This window comes from Ictidomys tridecemlineatus, chromosome 10 (genome assembly GCF_052094955.1).
Source record: "Ictidomys tridecemlineatus isolate mIctTri1 chromosome 10, mIctTri1.hap1, whole genome shotgun sequence".
NCBI lineage: Eukaryota > Metazoa > Chordata > Mammalia > Rodentia > Sciuridae > Ictidomys > Ictidomys tridecemlineatus.
Window position 1 is genome coordinate 52,405,202 of NC_135486.1, and position 16,263 is coordinate 52,421,464.

General features: G+C 41.6%; 1 protein-coding gene and 1 long non-coding RNA gene across 6 annotated transcripts in view; both read left to right on the top strand.

The window, feature by feature from the left end:
- Positions 1–330: 330 nt before the first annotated feature.
- LOC144367257 (uncharacterized) lies at positions 331–11,847 on the top strand. The gene is made up of 4 exons (XR_013426586.1): positions 331–835; positions 4,707–4,784; positions 9,103–9,359; positions 11,556–11,847. It is a non-coding gene; the product is annotated as an uncharacterized LOC144367257 (long non-coding RNA).
- A 3,399-nt stretch (positions 11,848–15,246) lies between these two features.
- The window catches only part of Coq8a (coenzyme Q8A), a 35,781-nt gene continuing 34,764 nt past the window's right edge, over positions 15,247–16,263 (top strand). Inside the window, exons 1-2 of one of the 5 annotated variants that reach the window (XM_013359201.4) lie at positions 15,247–15,400; positions 15,779–15,877. The gene's annotated coding sequence lies outside the window, so the exon portion shown is untranslated. Of the gene's footprint in view, positions 15,500–15,778; positions 15,878–16,263 lie in introns of all 5 variants that reach the window. The other 4 variants (XM_005326548.5, XM_013359202.4, XM_005326549.5 and 1 more) reach the window with 4 other exon arrangements.

Below are 16,263 nucleotides of genomic sequence, written 5' to 3' on the forward strand. Positions count from 1 at the left end.
CAGAAGATTTTCTTTGTTCCTATCAAATATTTAGGCACCAGGGGCTGGGGATGTGGCTCAAGCGGTAGCGTGCTCGCCTGGCATGCGTGCGGCCCGGGTTCGATCCTCAGCACCACATAACAACAAAGATGTGTCTGCCGAGAACTAAGAAATAAATATTAAAAATTCTCTCTCTCTCTCCTCTCTCTCTCTCTCTCCTCTCTCACTCTCTCTTAAAAAAAAAAATAAATATTTAGGCACCAGATCAGAAGAATGAATCCAAGGTAGAAAGACACAGGGACCAACGGGGCAGCCATATGGAAGAGTTTGTTTATCTGACCCACTGTTCTCCTCTTGTCCAGATAAGGACACATGTTTGTGTGTTGACTGATGAGGACAGGAGGAGGTTTCCTGAGTGCAAAATGCCAGGCAAACCCTGAGATAAAAAGTCATAAATAGACCCAGAGGCTGACCCAGAGCCAGGCTCAGTGTCCTTGGGCTGGTAGGACTTGTAGGCTAGGTCCCGAGGGGCTGGGGATGAGCGGCTGCTGTGGAAATTTCCATGAGCTGCCCACCAGCTTTTGGGACACACTGGACTCCATGTGGCTTGGGAAGAACCTGGGTTATGAAAGAGGTACAAGACGTGGTCCCAGCTCATGAGGAGCTAAGTCCCTGGAGAAAGGAGTCAGAGTGCTTGCCAAGAAAGCAAGTGAACAAACAGGTTTCAAAATCTTAAGCCAAAGTTGAAAATAAGGTCAAGGCATGGAACAGAGCCAGGAAAAGTCAATATCACCTTCCAATTATTAGAACCCCATTTCACCTCCTAAGGAGAATGTTGAAAATACTTCATATTAAGGTAAAAGATGATTTTATTTCTTTAAATACTAACAAATGGATCAAATATTAATGTTTAAAATGCTTTTATTAGTGTATTATAGTTATACATGATAGTTGGGTTCATTTTGACATAATCATAAATGCATGGAATTTAATTTGCTCTATTTCAGTTCCCAGTGCCTCCTCTCTCCCTCTCTTCCTCCCTTCCTCCGACAATATATTAATTTTTAAAAGGAAAAAGTATTTACAATATATTATCACTTGCCAGAGCCTTAGATACTCTTATTAATTCGAGTTAAAATTACAAAATCATTTTTAACACAAAAATTTTTTTTAAAAAAAAAAAGAAAATTGTCAAAAGATGTCTAGAGCTATAGCTTGGTGGCAGAACAATTATCTAACACGTGCAAGACCCTGAGTTCAATCCTCAGTGCTGAAAAAAAAAATGGCATCAGTTCTTTGACTTGGCAATTTTTACCCAAAAGTTTTAAGTATACAATTTTATAAAAGCAGAAGTCACAACCCTCCCAGGAATTGAAGGTGTGTGTTCTTCTCTAAGAGGATTCAGATATTGTAAATGTGTGAATGTGGGTGCATACACTTACATACAACATTTGAACCCACAGCACTCACCAAAATGCTGCCTTCTTTCTACAGTTTAGATATAGTTTGAGTGTGTTCCCTAGGATTTATATGTTGGGAGCTTGGTCTCTACTGTGGCGGTGCTGAGAGCTGGTGGGACCTTTAAGAGGAGGGGCTTAATGGGAGGCTCTTAGGTAACTGGGGGAGCCGTCCTCAGAAGATATTAAGGTAGCTCTCCTGGGACCCCTGAACTTTTATAAGCCCAACCCCTTACTCCTCAGGCTTCCTGTTTCCATATGATCATTTCCCACATGCACTTCTGCCACAATCCATCTGTCATTAGACCTTTACCAGAGAACAAACCAATGGGGCCACAGGATCTCAGACTTTCAGCCTCCAAAACTGATGAATACAATTTCCAAGGCACTGGTTAGAATGTGTTTGTCAGCAAGAGAAAACACAAAGAGGCTTTAATGGTTCATATAACTAAACAGTAAAGTGTTAGGGGACGCTTCTTATATGTTTTAATCAGGGCTGCAGCTCCATTTCTTTCTCTGACTCTCTCTGCCTGTACTCCTTTGTGGGCTAGATTGCTATATGGCTGTGAACAGCAACTTGTGCTCCAATGAGTCTAGGGACAAAGAAGCTATTGCTTCCTGTAGCCACTGCACAGAAATACTGAGCTTCATTCTGATCAGACCATTGCATGTCCTGTGCTAACTGGCTCAGGCTCAAACAACTTTCTTTTGGGTAAGAGGTTGAAAATGGCTTACACCCTGGGTGGGGGGGCACCCCCTGGAGCTACCACTCAAACTGATGGTACCTACACAATGGGAAGGAAGAAAAGAGGTATTAAGACATTCACAATGTCTACCATACCTTAGTTGCAGTTGTTTTAAAAAATTGGTGGATTTATTTATTTATTTATTTATGAGATACTTTCTAAGTATCAGGTACTTTGGGAGACATAAAGACATGAAGTTTGCCAACTATTAGATAAAAAAAAAAAGACAAGTTGACAACTGCCATACAGTGTTAGGTATAATGTGAAAAAGGCATGCAAATGCTAAAAGAAAGTCTATAAAAGTAAAGACAGATTGCTTCTAGTTGAGGTGATCAGAGAGGCATCATATAAAAGGAACATTAGAATTAGCTCTCAAGGAATGAATTGGATTTCAATGATTGCAGGTGAGAAGGGAGGGCATTTGAGGCAAGGAAGTAACACACCAGAGGCAGGAAACCAAGGGGAAGTTGGAAAGCTGGCACATACCTGTACTTCCAAGGAGTAGGGAAACTGAGGCAGGATGATCACAAGAGTAAGTCCATCCTTAGCAACTTAGACCCCTGTCTGAAAGTGAAAAATAAAAAGAGCTGGAGATGCATGCAGCTCAGTGGTAAAGTGCTCTTGGGTCAAACCTCAGTACCACAAAACAAGGGAGAATTGAACAGAGGTGGCATCCCTTAGCACAAGTTCTAGAAGTTGTTGCTAGAATGAACCACGTCAGGTTGCAAGATAATGGAGTCTTTATTTTTCCCCATGAAAATTGACTTAGGCCCCCATTTGCCTGAATAGCAGAAAGCTCAGTCTGTTCCTTCATGGGGCTCCTGCACCTTCAATTTTTCCCAGATCCAAATTGTACACAAAGTAGAGACTGGAATCAGTCTGACTTTCACTTGCAGCAGAGGCCATTGGTCCTTTCAGTCTACTGGCTGACACAAGTCCCCAGGTCTCTGTGGCTCCTCAGGGAGGATGATTCCACTTGTGTCTAGTGTGTTCCTCATCCATGGTGGTTCAGAGCTCCAATCTGAGAACTCTACACTTCAGGTAAATTCCCAGTCCCCCCAACCACTGAGTCACTAGGGACTCTGGGTAACAGGTAGTTTGGGGTATCCTGTGGATGTAGAACTCTTATCTTTTCCTGGGATCCATAGCACTCGGAGGCAGGGAGATCCCCTTCCCTAAACAATACCACAACCCGCCTTCCCTTCTGTGGACTTCCCCTTGCTACCCTTTCCTGGCTCCTCACACACACTTGAGGTTCTTGGGGTGAGGGCACCTACCCCAAGTGCCTTACCATGACCAGGGGCTGTCAGATGCCTTTCTCATTGACTCAAAGAAAGAAAAGAAAACTCAAAGTTCAACACCAGAGTGACATTCTGCTCTTGAACTCGTAGGTTCATGCCTCTTAATCTTTTCCAGGATCGCTTACTTCACCCAAGGGAGCCAGCCCTCCTGCGTTCTTTTATTGCAAGTTCACATTGACGTTTAACCTCCTTGGATATTGGCAAAACTTGTGTCCTTAATTGGTCTTCACATATACATTGACATCTTTTTCCCTTGCAGCTAGTCTGACCCTGCCTTGATGGCTTTTCTGCCCACAGAAGGCCCTGACTAAGCCCCACTGTGTTTCATACACATAGCACCTCTCTTTTCTAAACTGCCCTGCCCAGCCTTGCTCTTGTAACCCTGGCTCTGAATATCTCACAAATAAGTGGGTAAGAGGGGCTGGGATTGTGGCTCAGTGATAGAGCGCCCCCCCAACACGGGCGGGATTTGGGTTCGATTCTCAGCACCACATAGAAATAAAGGCATTGTGCTGTGTCCATTACGCCTAAAAAAATAAATATTAAAAAAAAAAAGTGGGCAAGAGATAGACCCAGAATTGGGCTCAGCTTAAGGTTTCCAGCCTCTAGAATGTCTGCCGCCTTTCTAGCTTGTAAATTTTAGGCCCAAATCTGAAAATTACTTCAAAAATTATCTTAAAGCAAACAAAGCTCTTTATAAAAAGTATCCCACGACTGTCTGAAGGAGAACAAAGTGAAACATGTATTCAACAACTGGGATGGCTTCCCCCACACCCTGCAGAATTGAAAGATGTGAGAATGAATCATAGGCTCTTTTCAATTCAATTGCTACTTCCTAATTCATGTCATATAATCAGCTATTTTCCCTTCACAAAATCCATATCGAGTCAGAACAGTTGCCTGTGGTGAGTGGATGGTGCTTGAAAAGAGGAACATAAAGGAATTTTTTTGGAGGCATAAAATTTCTCTTTCCCCTTAACCCCCAAGCTGGGGATAGAACTCAAGGCCTCACGCATGCTGGGCAAGTACTCCACCACTGTGCTACATCCCCAGAATGACTACAGATCAATTGGTGTTGGTTACATGATGTTTTCATTTGTAAAAATGTATGCATTGTAGACTGAAGATCTGTGCATTTTGCTGTATGTAAATTACATCTCAATGTAAACAGAAAATTTAAACCAATGATTCTGACACATGTGGCTAATGTCCTTCTGCTACAGCATGTTGAAAAGAAATTATTCTGAAAGAAAAAAAAAAACAATAGACTCTTGAGATGGCAGACACGCTCCATGCACAGGGTAAGTAAACAGGAAGAGAAACCACAGGTCTTGTTAATGGGCTCAGCTGGGATGTTTCCAGTTGTGGGAGCTGAGCCTCTTCTGTAATGTGCTTAATCACTTCTAATTGTACAGTCAGCTAATTACAGTAATTAGTCTTGCCTTGGTTCAACAGGGTTGGGAATTCCTTTACATCATTCTCTTAAGGATGGGGTTGGCTCTTCCTCAAGTTTGGTTGTCTTCTTCAAATTGTGGCATGTGAACTCCTGGGGTCCCTGACATGATCTGTTGGCCTTGCATTTTCAGCACTGAGTGCTTGGGGATGGGTGACTAATCTTGGAGCCAGTGAGTCATATGTCTCAGGCCTGAGCACAGCGGGAGCACTTGGGCTCAATCCTGGCACCCCTCTCGGTTCACCGACCCAGCACCACTTAGGTCCAAATTAATCACATTTTGAAAATAGGATTATTCACTACAGCACTGTTTGTAATAGCAAAAGAATAGAAACAGTCTGCCTGCCAGGAGACTGGTAAACTAAATTAGGATTCATCCATATACTGCAACACTGAGAAAAAATGATGAGGATGCTTTTTTGCACTGATTTGGAAAGAGCTTCAAGCTGGTATTGTTAAATGAAAAAAGAAGAACAGACACATAATATGGCCATGGCTATAAAAGTAGTGTAGGTTTGTATTTGCTTGTACCTGTATAAGGACACTTTGAAAAGATACTTAGCAGTGGTCATGTTTGTATGGAAGGGTATGGGTGTGGGGGGATTTGGGGCTGAGAAGTGGATAGGAGACAAATGAAATTCAGGGGAGATTTTACATTGCAAACCTTTTAAAAATAGATTTTTTAAAATAATCAAGTGAATGTATTACCTAATGAAAGACTGAAATCAATTAATTAAAATGTTCAAAAGGGTTTTTTTTTTCTTTTTTAAGTAGGAAAAAGTGTTAAGGGAAGGGGGAGTTCCATGATCCCTCAATCTGGCATTGCCCAAACTGTGGTTGTGAAGGTAGAATGGGAAATTCATCTATATTTAAAACAGTGATGGAAGCTGGGTATTTTGTTTGTTTATTTGATGCGGGGGATGGAACCCATGGTCTCCTTTATGCCAGGTAAGTTCTCTACCAAACCCTAGTCCTAGAATCTGTTTCGTGTGTGTGTGTGTGTGTGTGTGTGTGTGTGTGTGTGTGTGTGTGTTACTGGAAATTGAACCCAGGGACAATTTATCACTGAGCACATCTCCAGCCCTTTTAATTTTTTTGATTTTGAGACAGAGTCTCACTCAATTGCTTAGGGAATTGTTAAGTTGTTGTGACTCTGATCTTGAATTTGTAATCCTTCTGCCTCAAGGCTCCTGAGTCCCTGGGATTACAGGCGTGGGCCACCATGCCCAGCTTAGAATCTGTTTTAATTCCTACTTTGTTATACTACCTTATTTACTCAGCAAATAAAAGAGCTATTAAACAATTACCCTCTGATGACAGCCCCTGGGGTTTGGGCTGGGCACACGAGGCAGCCATGGACAGCAGGTGTCCAGGTCATGACTCCGTTACTCAGCATCTTCCTGCTTGGAAACAAATCCTCCTGTGCTGGTGGCTCTGCTCACTATGCAGTTGTAACTTGTTTTATTCTTAACTATGTGTTAAGCAATACCCCGAAGGGTCCAGGAATCAAAAGGAATACTGACATTGTTCACAACTAGGTAATGTGGTACATGAAAATTATAAATTATAAAAGTACCTCAGGAGTTTTCTCTAGATTTGAAAGTTGTGATCTTTCAACTTCTATGGAAAAATCAAGCTGTTCTACTTTAAATATAATCTGAAAGAGAAAATATTGCAAGCAGCACATAATAAATTGATTTACCAAGTATTATGCACTGAGATTATACTTTGACTTATTTAGAAATAAAAGAGGAAATTATTGAAGTAAACTAGTTGATTTTAGACACGTACAATGTGAAAATCCTGCATTCCTTATATCTATGTATTAGTAACACAAGGGTGATCTAAAGGCACTTGAAGCATGATAGCTAATGAATCAGATGAAATTATGGAGAATATTGATCCTTTTTAAATATAACTTTTAAATTTCAACATCTGTAAGTTATTTTCATGTGTATGCATGTTAATTTAGTAAAATATAGATAGTAATACAATGTCTTTCTGAATACATATATATATATTATAATATGGGTTTATTTATTAAGGAAAAATAACTAAAATTATACAAAGTGTTCTATGTTACAGGTACCATCTTAAGCACTTTGCAAAAAGTTACTTGTTTAATTCTCAACAGTCCTGTTAGACATAGGTATTACTGTTATAGAGATAGAAACTGAGGAACAGAAAATTTAAGTTGGACAGGGCCAGTTGGTAATTAGCAGAGCTGTGATTCTAACCCAGAGGGTATCACTCCATTTTCCATGTTCTTAACCATAGTGTTTATTGAGCACTGTTTGCCAGTGACTGTTCTAGGCTCAGAGGATTTAGTCTTGAACCAAAGAAATAGTTTTTGCTCTCATTGGGAGAGACATGTGATAAACAAATAGATAATACATTAGGTAATGAAAAATAAACTAAATAAGGGAGTGGGGAGTTGTTTTAAGACCAGAATAAGGGGGGCTGGGGATGTGGCTCAAGCAGTAGCGTGCGGCCCGGGTTCAATCCTCAGCACCACATACAAAGATGTTGTGTCCACTGAAAACTAAAAAATAGATATTAAAAATTCTCTCTCTCTCTAAAACAAACAAACAAACAAAAAAAAAAAAAACAGAATAAGGGACCAGATGGGCCCTGTTTCAGTAGGATGATAAGGTGACATTTTGTGATGTACCTATCCAAAGTGTGAGTGAACCATGAGGACATCTGAGGGAAGAGCAAGTGTACAATCTTTGAGCTGCGACTCTTATTGACATGTTAGAACATTGCCGGGAGGTTTTTCTTTGTGGAATAAAGTGGGAGAGGGAGGCTGCATTTGAAAAATAACACCTGGAAGACACCTGGATAAGGTCATGTTGTCTTATGGAGCAATGTAAAAATTTCGCCTTTTATTCTGAGTGAGATGAGAAGTCAGCACTGGGGTGTGAGTTTAGAAATGCCATGATCTGACTTTTGCTTTAAAACAAAGGATCACTGTAGGAAGATGTGTGGGAATAGACTACTTAGTTGACTATTGAAATAATTCAGATGGTAGATGATGTTGACATATCCTAGGGCAGTGGTGATGCTGACTCAGGAGGCATTTGAAGATGGATTGGAAGAAGTTGCCCACAGATTTGATGTGAGGTATGACAGAACAGAGGAGTCAAGGAGGATGCAAAAGTTTTGGTCTGAGTAATGGAAAAAATGACTGGTTCTTAGAGGGAAAAGCAGGAGAGTATAATGTCCCAGAGGCCAAGTCAAATAGCCGTATCAATAAAGAAAAGGGATGATGTCAGTCTAAATGGCAAATTCTTTGAAAAATTCTGTCCTCCACAAAAACAATGAGGAAACTGGCAAAAATGGTGAGAACATACTTTTCTTCAAAATTCTGCAAACTCACCACAGTCTTTGCAGCCGCGTGGAAAGAACTGATGGCAGAAAAATGGCTGAATCTCATTAACAACAGTAAGCTTTGCAGTGTTTCAGCTTGCTCTAGTCTTGTTCCTCTCTCTTCAGATATGTGGTAGCCTCGGAAAATAAGTCTGTGTTCCTGGTACCACTTGGCTGCCACGGGAGGGAGCAGAATAGAGCTGAAAAAAAATCTTTCTCATTCTCAGAAAATTGTCATTATTTTACCTGTGTGGTGGTTCCCTGGGAGATCTCTTACAAAGATGCCTCTCTTTGACATGGCTTAAGCTCCCGCATTGTGAAAAGCTGAGAAACTGATGTGACTCCATTTTTGAGAAATCATCTTCTACCTCAAGGCCTGTCCTAAGGAAGGGGGCATGATCCTTGTCCTGGGAAAAACCCACAGAGCACTCCTTAAGCACATACCCACCCTGCTGAAGCACATACCCACCCTGCTGAGTTGTTTGTCTGAAAATAACAGGAGAGATCTGTGGCGCCAGGTGTCCCTGACTCAGTTAGGCTAGGTGAAGACCCATAGCAACCCCCTAGCAACTACCAATCAGCATGAGACAGGAAAAATACCTGGGATGCCAGATGACCCCCAAGTAGTTTATGGTGGTTGATAACATGTTGGGAAACCATGTAGTTTAGCACCCCTCGTGGCCTAAACCAATCAGTTCAAAGGAATCCCCCTCTTGTACTAACCAATCACCCCTACCCAACTTGTTTCCACCACTGAATGTGCTAATCAATGTTAAGAGTTGTTTGATTTTCCCGAGGTATGGAATGATTTGCTGTGTGATGCTGTGACGCATAGAGTATCCCCCAAAGCCTATAAAATCTCACTGAACCAAGGACCAGGACTCACTCCCTGGGACCGCTGCATCAGGAATGGTTGTGAGTCCAGGCTCGAGCTTGCAATAAAGACTCTTGTGTGATTGCATCGGATTCATCTCCTGGAGGTCTATTGGGGTCTCATGAATCTGGCATTAAAAAGCCTTTTTCCAAGGGAGAATTTATGGAAAAAAAATTACAGGTATGATTTTTAACTCTGCAGCTGCCAGTGGTAGTGGAGAATAGTTGGGGTAAACAATAGACTAACCAAAGACCTTACATGAATTGGTGGGAAATGAGATGTCCACATGTTCAGGAAAGACCCGAGGAGGCCCTAGTAGCTCACTTTTGAAAGATCTTGAGATTCTTTTCAAGCTGAAAGTTAGCTTAAGGCAGAGCTGTCAACTGGCTGGCTGAGTGTTGAAGTCATGCTCCAAGGCACACATAGAGACTGAACTGGTTGATTTATTGGTTCCAGGCATTTAAGGAAATCTGTGTCTTATTATTAGCTGAGTATTAGGGTGAGTACAGATTTCGGTGGCCACATACAACAAAACATACAGGCTTTACAATTTAATTTAGAAAAGTCATTAAACAAAGAAGAACTATAACAAGTAGCAACTATAGACCCTGGGAAGGGAGAAGAATATGATTTCTATAGATATCACATTATGTTATTTAATATGTCCAATTTTCAGCAAAAATTATAACATGTAAATATACCAAAAAGTGTGACATATACCCAAGGTAAAAAAAATGAATTAATAGAGACATAAACAATGTTCCAGACATTGGACTCACTGGACAAAGACTTTAAATCAGCTGTTTTAAATATATTCAAAGAGCTAAATGAAGCTAAAGAAAATTAAAGTCTGAGAATAATGTCTCACATTATTACTAATAAAAACATAGAAATTATAAAAATAATTACAAATGTTCTGGAGTTGAAAAATACAGTTATCAAAATGGAAAATTCATTAGTGGGGCTCAACAGCACATTTGAGCAGGCTGGAGAAAAAAAATCAGCCCAATTGAAAACAGGTCAATTATTAAAGAAACAGAGGGAAAAGAATGAAGAAAAATGAACAAGGTCTCAGAAGTCTGAGTACAACATACCTATAATGTGAATCTCAGAAGGAGAAAAAGGTATAAAAAGAATATTTGAAGAGGGCTTAGGGGTAGAAATACTTGCAGAGAATGCATGAGACCCTGTGTTTGATCCCTAGCAGTGACACACACACACACACACACACACACACACAATTTATTTGAAGAAATAATGGCAGAGATCTTCCCAATTTTGATGAAAACATTAATCTTCTTGTTTAAGAAGTACATACCTCCAAATAAAGTAAACCCAGACAGCTTTACAACTAGACAACATCATAACCATACTGTCAAAAGAGGAGGCTAGAAGGCTGTGACATGACATATTTAAAGTGAAGAAAAACAAAATGTCAACTAAACATTCTATATCCAGAAGAACCATACTTCAGAAATGAAGGAGAAATTAAGACATTCCCATATAAACAAAAGTTGAGAGAATTAATCACTAACATATCTTCCCTATAAGAAATAAAGGATGCCCTCAGGCTTAAATGAAACAGCAACTAAAATTCCATATGAAACAAAGGAGTTTGGTAAAGGAAACTTCATAGGTTGAATATAAAAGGCAGTATAAATATATGTTTTCTTTATATATTTTTTTACCTCTTTTTAAAAATAACTGGGCGCGGTGGTGCATACCCATAATCCTAGCAGCTCAAGTGGCTGAGGCAGGAGGATTTCAAGTTCAAAGCCAGCCTCAGCAATGGCAAGGCACAAGCAACTCAATGAGACCCTGCCTGTACATAAAATTCAAAAAAGGGCTGGAGATGTGGTTCAGTGGTCCAGTGCCCCTGGGTTCAATCCCTGATACCAATAAAAAAATAATAATAACTACATAAGACAATAATTATAAACTTATGGTGATGGGCAAACAATGAATAAAAATGAGTTTGTGTGACATTACAAAAGAGGGTAGAGAATGGAGCTATAAAAGTGTGAAGTTTTAATGTCTAATTGAAATTAAGTTAGTGTCAATCCAAACTATACTGCTATGTTAATTAATGAGAAAGAAGGAAGGAGTGATGAACTGTGATGGTCTCTGCTTCCTGGTTCGACAGCCTGAGCTGCTTTCTTCTGCCATGATGTTCTGCCTCACTTCTCTCACAGAGCAATGGAGTCAGCTGTCTGTAAACTGCCACCTCTGAAACCTTGTAAGAACCATACTGTATGTGCTGAGTCATGCCCATCTTCAGGGAGTGTACAGTCTTGTGGGGAAAATATGTGAAAGCAATGATTGTACTTTTGAATGCTGATGCCTGTATAATAGGATGGCATACTTTATTTCCCATAGGAGATGGGAGCAATCAAGAAGACCTCACAGAATTCCCATTGTTCTGGTTCTGAAGCAATTATTTGACAGGGACACGGGAAACCATAAAGGAGAAGCTCAGCTAGTAACAATATAAAGACACTTCTGATAAATAGAAACAGAATCAAGGGTGATTTAGGTTGCTTTAATTACTCTGTATGGATTTTTGAATTGTATTAATGATGATCACATTTGTGTTCCATTCAAAGGTTCATTTCATATAGATAAGTGCTTGCCAAGAATGTATAACATTAAAGTCAAAATAATGAAAGTACACAGATTATATATTCTACTTCTTTTTATATTATTTATAATTGGCCATGCAATTATATTTTTAATGTTTTAGGAACTACTTCAAGTATGTGAAATCTAAAAGATAAAACTCAGGTAAATAAATACTGCTTTCTTATCAGGTGATCAATCAAAAGGAACAGATCAAAATAGATAATATTATTTTTAAAATGTTGGTGATAGTTTAAGACCTGAGAATTGACCATTTGATTTGGCAACATGAAAAGTCACCAGTGAGCAGTTTTAGGGGGATGAGAGAGGCAAAACCTGTTGTAGCTTTTCATTACTGTGACAAAATACTTGATATGATCAATTTCAGAGGAGGAAAGCTTTATTTTGGCTCATAGTTTTTGATGGTTTCAGTTCATGGTCAGTGGGCTCCCTTGCTAGCTCATGGAGACAGCAGGTGGCAGGGGAAATTGCTTACCTCATGGCAGCTGGGAAGGAGGGAGAGGGAGAAGACGAGGAAGAAGGAAAGGAAAGGGAGGAAGTGGCTAGGGTCCAGGTATACCCTTCACGGACACACTCAGATGACCTAACTTCCTCCTGCTAGGTCTTACCTCTTGAAAGTACCACCACCTGCCAATAGTGCTACAGGTTGGGGACCAAGCCCTCAACATGTGGGCCTTTGGGGGACATTTTAGATCCAAACAATAGCAGCCTGGCTAGATTTTGAAAGGATCAGAGAAAAGGAAGTAGAGACAATGAATATAGATAATTCTTCCAGGAGTTTGTTAAAAACGGCAGTAGAGAAATGCAGGTGAGTGAAGAGTAAGAGATATTTCAAGAGACTTGTGTGTTGATGAAAATGTTTTACCAGAATGGGAAAAACTAAGGGCCTCCTCTGTCTTTTTAGTAAAGAAGAAATTTGGGGATTAGAAGGAAATGTTTAAGAGTATCAAGTTCCTTACCAAAATGTCCCAGGCACAGATTTTGTTGTTTATTGGGAGAATATGTATGTATATATGCATATGCACATTTTAGTGTTTTATTGAATAATACTGTACTAATATATTATGCCGGTTAGGACAGCAATACAAAAATATAAAATTTTAGAAGTTTTAAGATAAATTTGAAAAAAATATTAAGATGACATCAGCTGGACTAGGTACAGCTGGATTAAGTACCCTTAATCCCAGAATGTCAGGAAGCTGAGGCAGAAGAACTGCAAGTTCAAAGCCAGTCTGGGCAACTTAGCAAGACCCTGTCTCAAAATAAAAAACAAGGGGTTGGGTCATGGCTTAGTGGTAGAGTGCTTGCCTGGCATGTGTGAGGCCCTGGATTCAATCCTCAGCACCACATATAAATAAAATAAAAAGATCCATTACAACTAAAAAGATATTTAAAAAAACAACAACAAAATAAAGGTTAAATTTCTAAAAATAAAATTTTAAAAAAGGGCTGGGGGTGTAAGCAGTTGTATAGTGCCACTGGGTTTAATCCCTAGTACTTAAAAAGAAAAGGCATATGATCATTAACTAATAGCTTAAGGAATGACAGATGCTCAGAATGAGGTATCTAGTGAATGAAATCCATGCTTCAAATGTTTTCTTGCTATTTTTGAGTTTTGTGGCTCTTATTAGCTACAGTTAGATCCATCCTTGTTCCTACCTTGCAGAGAGGCTGACAAGGAAGAGTAGTAAAGACTTATTAATTTATTGTTCACCTTACCTGTCATTATCAGTGTTATCTTCAGTCTGGACTTTCTTTGCACATATCTTTTAAAAAACATTTTTATTATGTGGAATTACAAACATACGTAGTCTATATTATATTATGTTCATTAAACCCCATGTACCCATCACTCTCCTTCCATAATTATCAACTCATGACCATCCATGACTAAGTCCTGTAATATTTTAAAGCTAAGTCCATACATCATATTGTTTTATCTGAAGTAATTTGGTATCTCTCAAATGTAAGGACTCTTAAAAACCTAACTACAGTATCACTATATCATTTGAAAAGAAAAAGAATTTGCAGGAAACCTTAACTTGCAGGATTGGGGAATGCTTTGCCAAAATAATAAAAAAAAAATAGGGTAGGAAAAAGAAATGTGATTTACCATAATAGAGCAGAAGTCATTATTTCTCAAGGAGTAGGTATTAACCTAACAAAGATGTGTTCTTTTCAAAGACTAACTGAGGAGCATTTCTCTAGTAAACTAGACTGGTTGTCCTTGAAAATAAAACTTATATTTGTGGTGGTGGGTTATGCTTGTTTTCAGATACTTCAGGAGAGAAATTGGCCCTAGCATTTCTGGTAGAATGCGACTGAATTGGGAGGAAGCAGCCAAGTAGTTCTTTTTCCCTCATTTGTGGAACCAACGCATCACATTTTCCCCCCACTTCAATCAGCAGAAGCAGAGTTGTTGAAAATCACAACCTGTTGCTATTGCAGTCTGAGGGGGTAGAGTGGTAAGATACAGGGGTGGATGAATCCTAGTGTGGGGGTCACTAGATGGGAACACTTGGAAGGCCACAGGCAATATAAAGAACAATTAGTGTAGTAGGGAGAGGTGAGCACCCTGAGAAGGCCTTGAGGCTTGGCTGGTCTTTTTCTCCTGTGTGGTGAAAGGGAGCCAAGGTATGGACCCTGGTCCAAACGTATCTTCTCTGTGTTCTTCAAGTGGCAGCTCTGATGTGCCACCCACTGACTGAAGGGGCCGCAGGCGCTCTCCTCCGGACTTAGCTCCTTCCACCTGTTGGCCTGTCCCCAGCTGACAGGAGAGCCGTGCCTCTAGTCATCAGGGAGGAGGAGACCAGGTGCCTCAGCTCTAAATTCCGTCCCAGCAAAGGCTGTTTTGAGAACAGTGCTCTCACAAAGTAAACACAATTAGCCTAAGAAGAAAGCTGGATAAAGTAGGAGGGCCAGGACACTAGAGGTGGAAGTGCGTTCTGCTTTGGCTGCCTCGCTTTCTCCTTCCCAGAGTGCTTTTTATGGAAATCGGTAAGAGGCCCTCTCCATACAAAGATGGGAAAAGGTGCAAAGCTCGCCGGCTCCTCAAAGTGCACCGTGCCCCTAGCAGTTGCCTGCCGTGCCTCTCGCTTACTCTTCCAGGCCCTTTCGCTCGGAGCCCCAGCTAGCATTCGCCGGGACATGACGTGCACGTGGCCAGTCAGTGCGGATGCGCCGGAAAAGGCCAGGACTCAGGACGCAAGCGCGCGGGCCACAAACGCCGCTTTTCTAACTAGGGGAAAGGGCAGCGGGGCCGTGGGGGGGGGGAGAAGAAAAATGGGAGGGGCTCTGCCCGCCATAGTAGCATCCCATTGGCTGATCTCGCTCCGCCCTTGGTTTCGATTGGCTGAGGCCGCGCGCAGGGCCGAGCACGCTCCCCCGCCCTGCGCCGTGCGGCGATCGGTAGGCTACGACCGCACAGCCAATGGGAGTAGCTTGGGGGGGCGGGGCCAGTCAACGCGGGGCCTCATAGGGCGCCAGCGAGTATGGTAAACAGACCCCGAGCGCGTGTTAGGCGCCCGCGTTGGCACGTACGGAGCGGCGCGAAGGTGACCGAGATCTCAGCTTAGTGCCTCCGGGTAAGGCTGCCACCCGCGGGCCTACAGCGTGCTCGGGCGCCTTCCGGCTGCGGCAAGTGCTGGCCTCACCACCTGTCCAGGCCATTCTTGCAGCCTCAGGTGACAGCGCGGGTTCCTGCTGCGAGTTTCTCTGGTCTCTGAGCTCCGTAGCGGGTTGCACTGGGTGCGCTTCAGGTGCAGGGTAGGGGCTATGCAGTGGTCTCCCACCCGCGTGCCCATCTCGGCCAGCCCGCCTTGTTTCGGGGAAGGCACAAAGCCGTGTGTCTGGAATGCGACCCAGCAACCGGGAGGCGCTGCCACCTCCAGCTGGTGTCTCTTGGTTGCCAGTATAGTTTCCCTGCTTCGTTTTCTCATAATTACATGTGTTTTAATTTCCAGGTCCCCTCCTACCGTGTGTCTGGGAACTCTAACTGCTTGTGCTGCAGGTTTGTAAGAACTTTGATCTCCTTAAGGGGATCCAGCTGTTGGGTTTCACAGGTGAGGGTTTGGGGTGAACTTGAGAACCTTGTTAGTTCTTTCCTCCATTTGCTTTACTTTGATCCTTCCTCCTATTTTTCCAGGCACTGGAAAATATTATTAGTGGTCTGGGCTAAATTTCCTAAGCTAGACTTTCCCTGGTTCATTTTCATTCATGCACAGTGGGAACATCTCTTTCTGCCAAACTAAGCTTGTTTTCCCATGTGTAGGGTGAAGGAGAATGCTCCAGAGGCAGGTCTGAGTGTTAGGACTCTCCATTTGGATGAGAGATGTCATATTCCTGAAGGGTGAAAGTCTTTGTGTGTCCTTAGCCTGGGTTGGGCTTGCAGCCTGTTGGAAAACTTGTCCATGCTCACTTGGGCCTTCATCTGTGTGACAGGACTCAG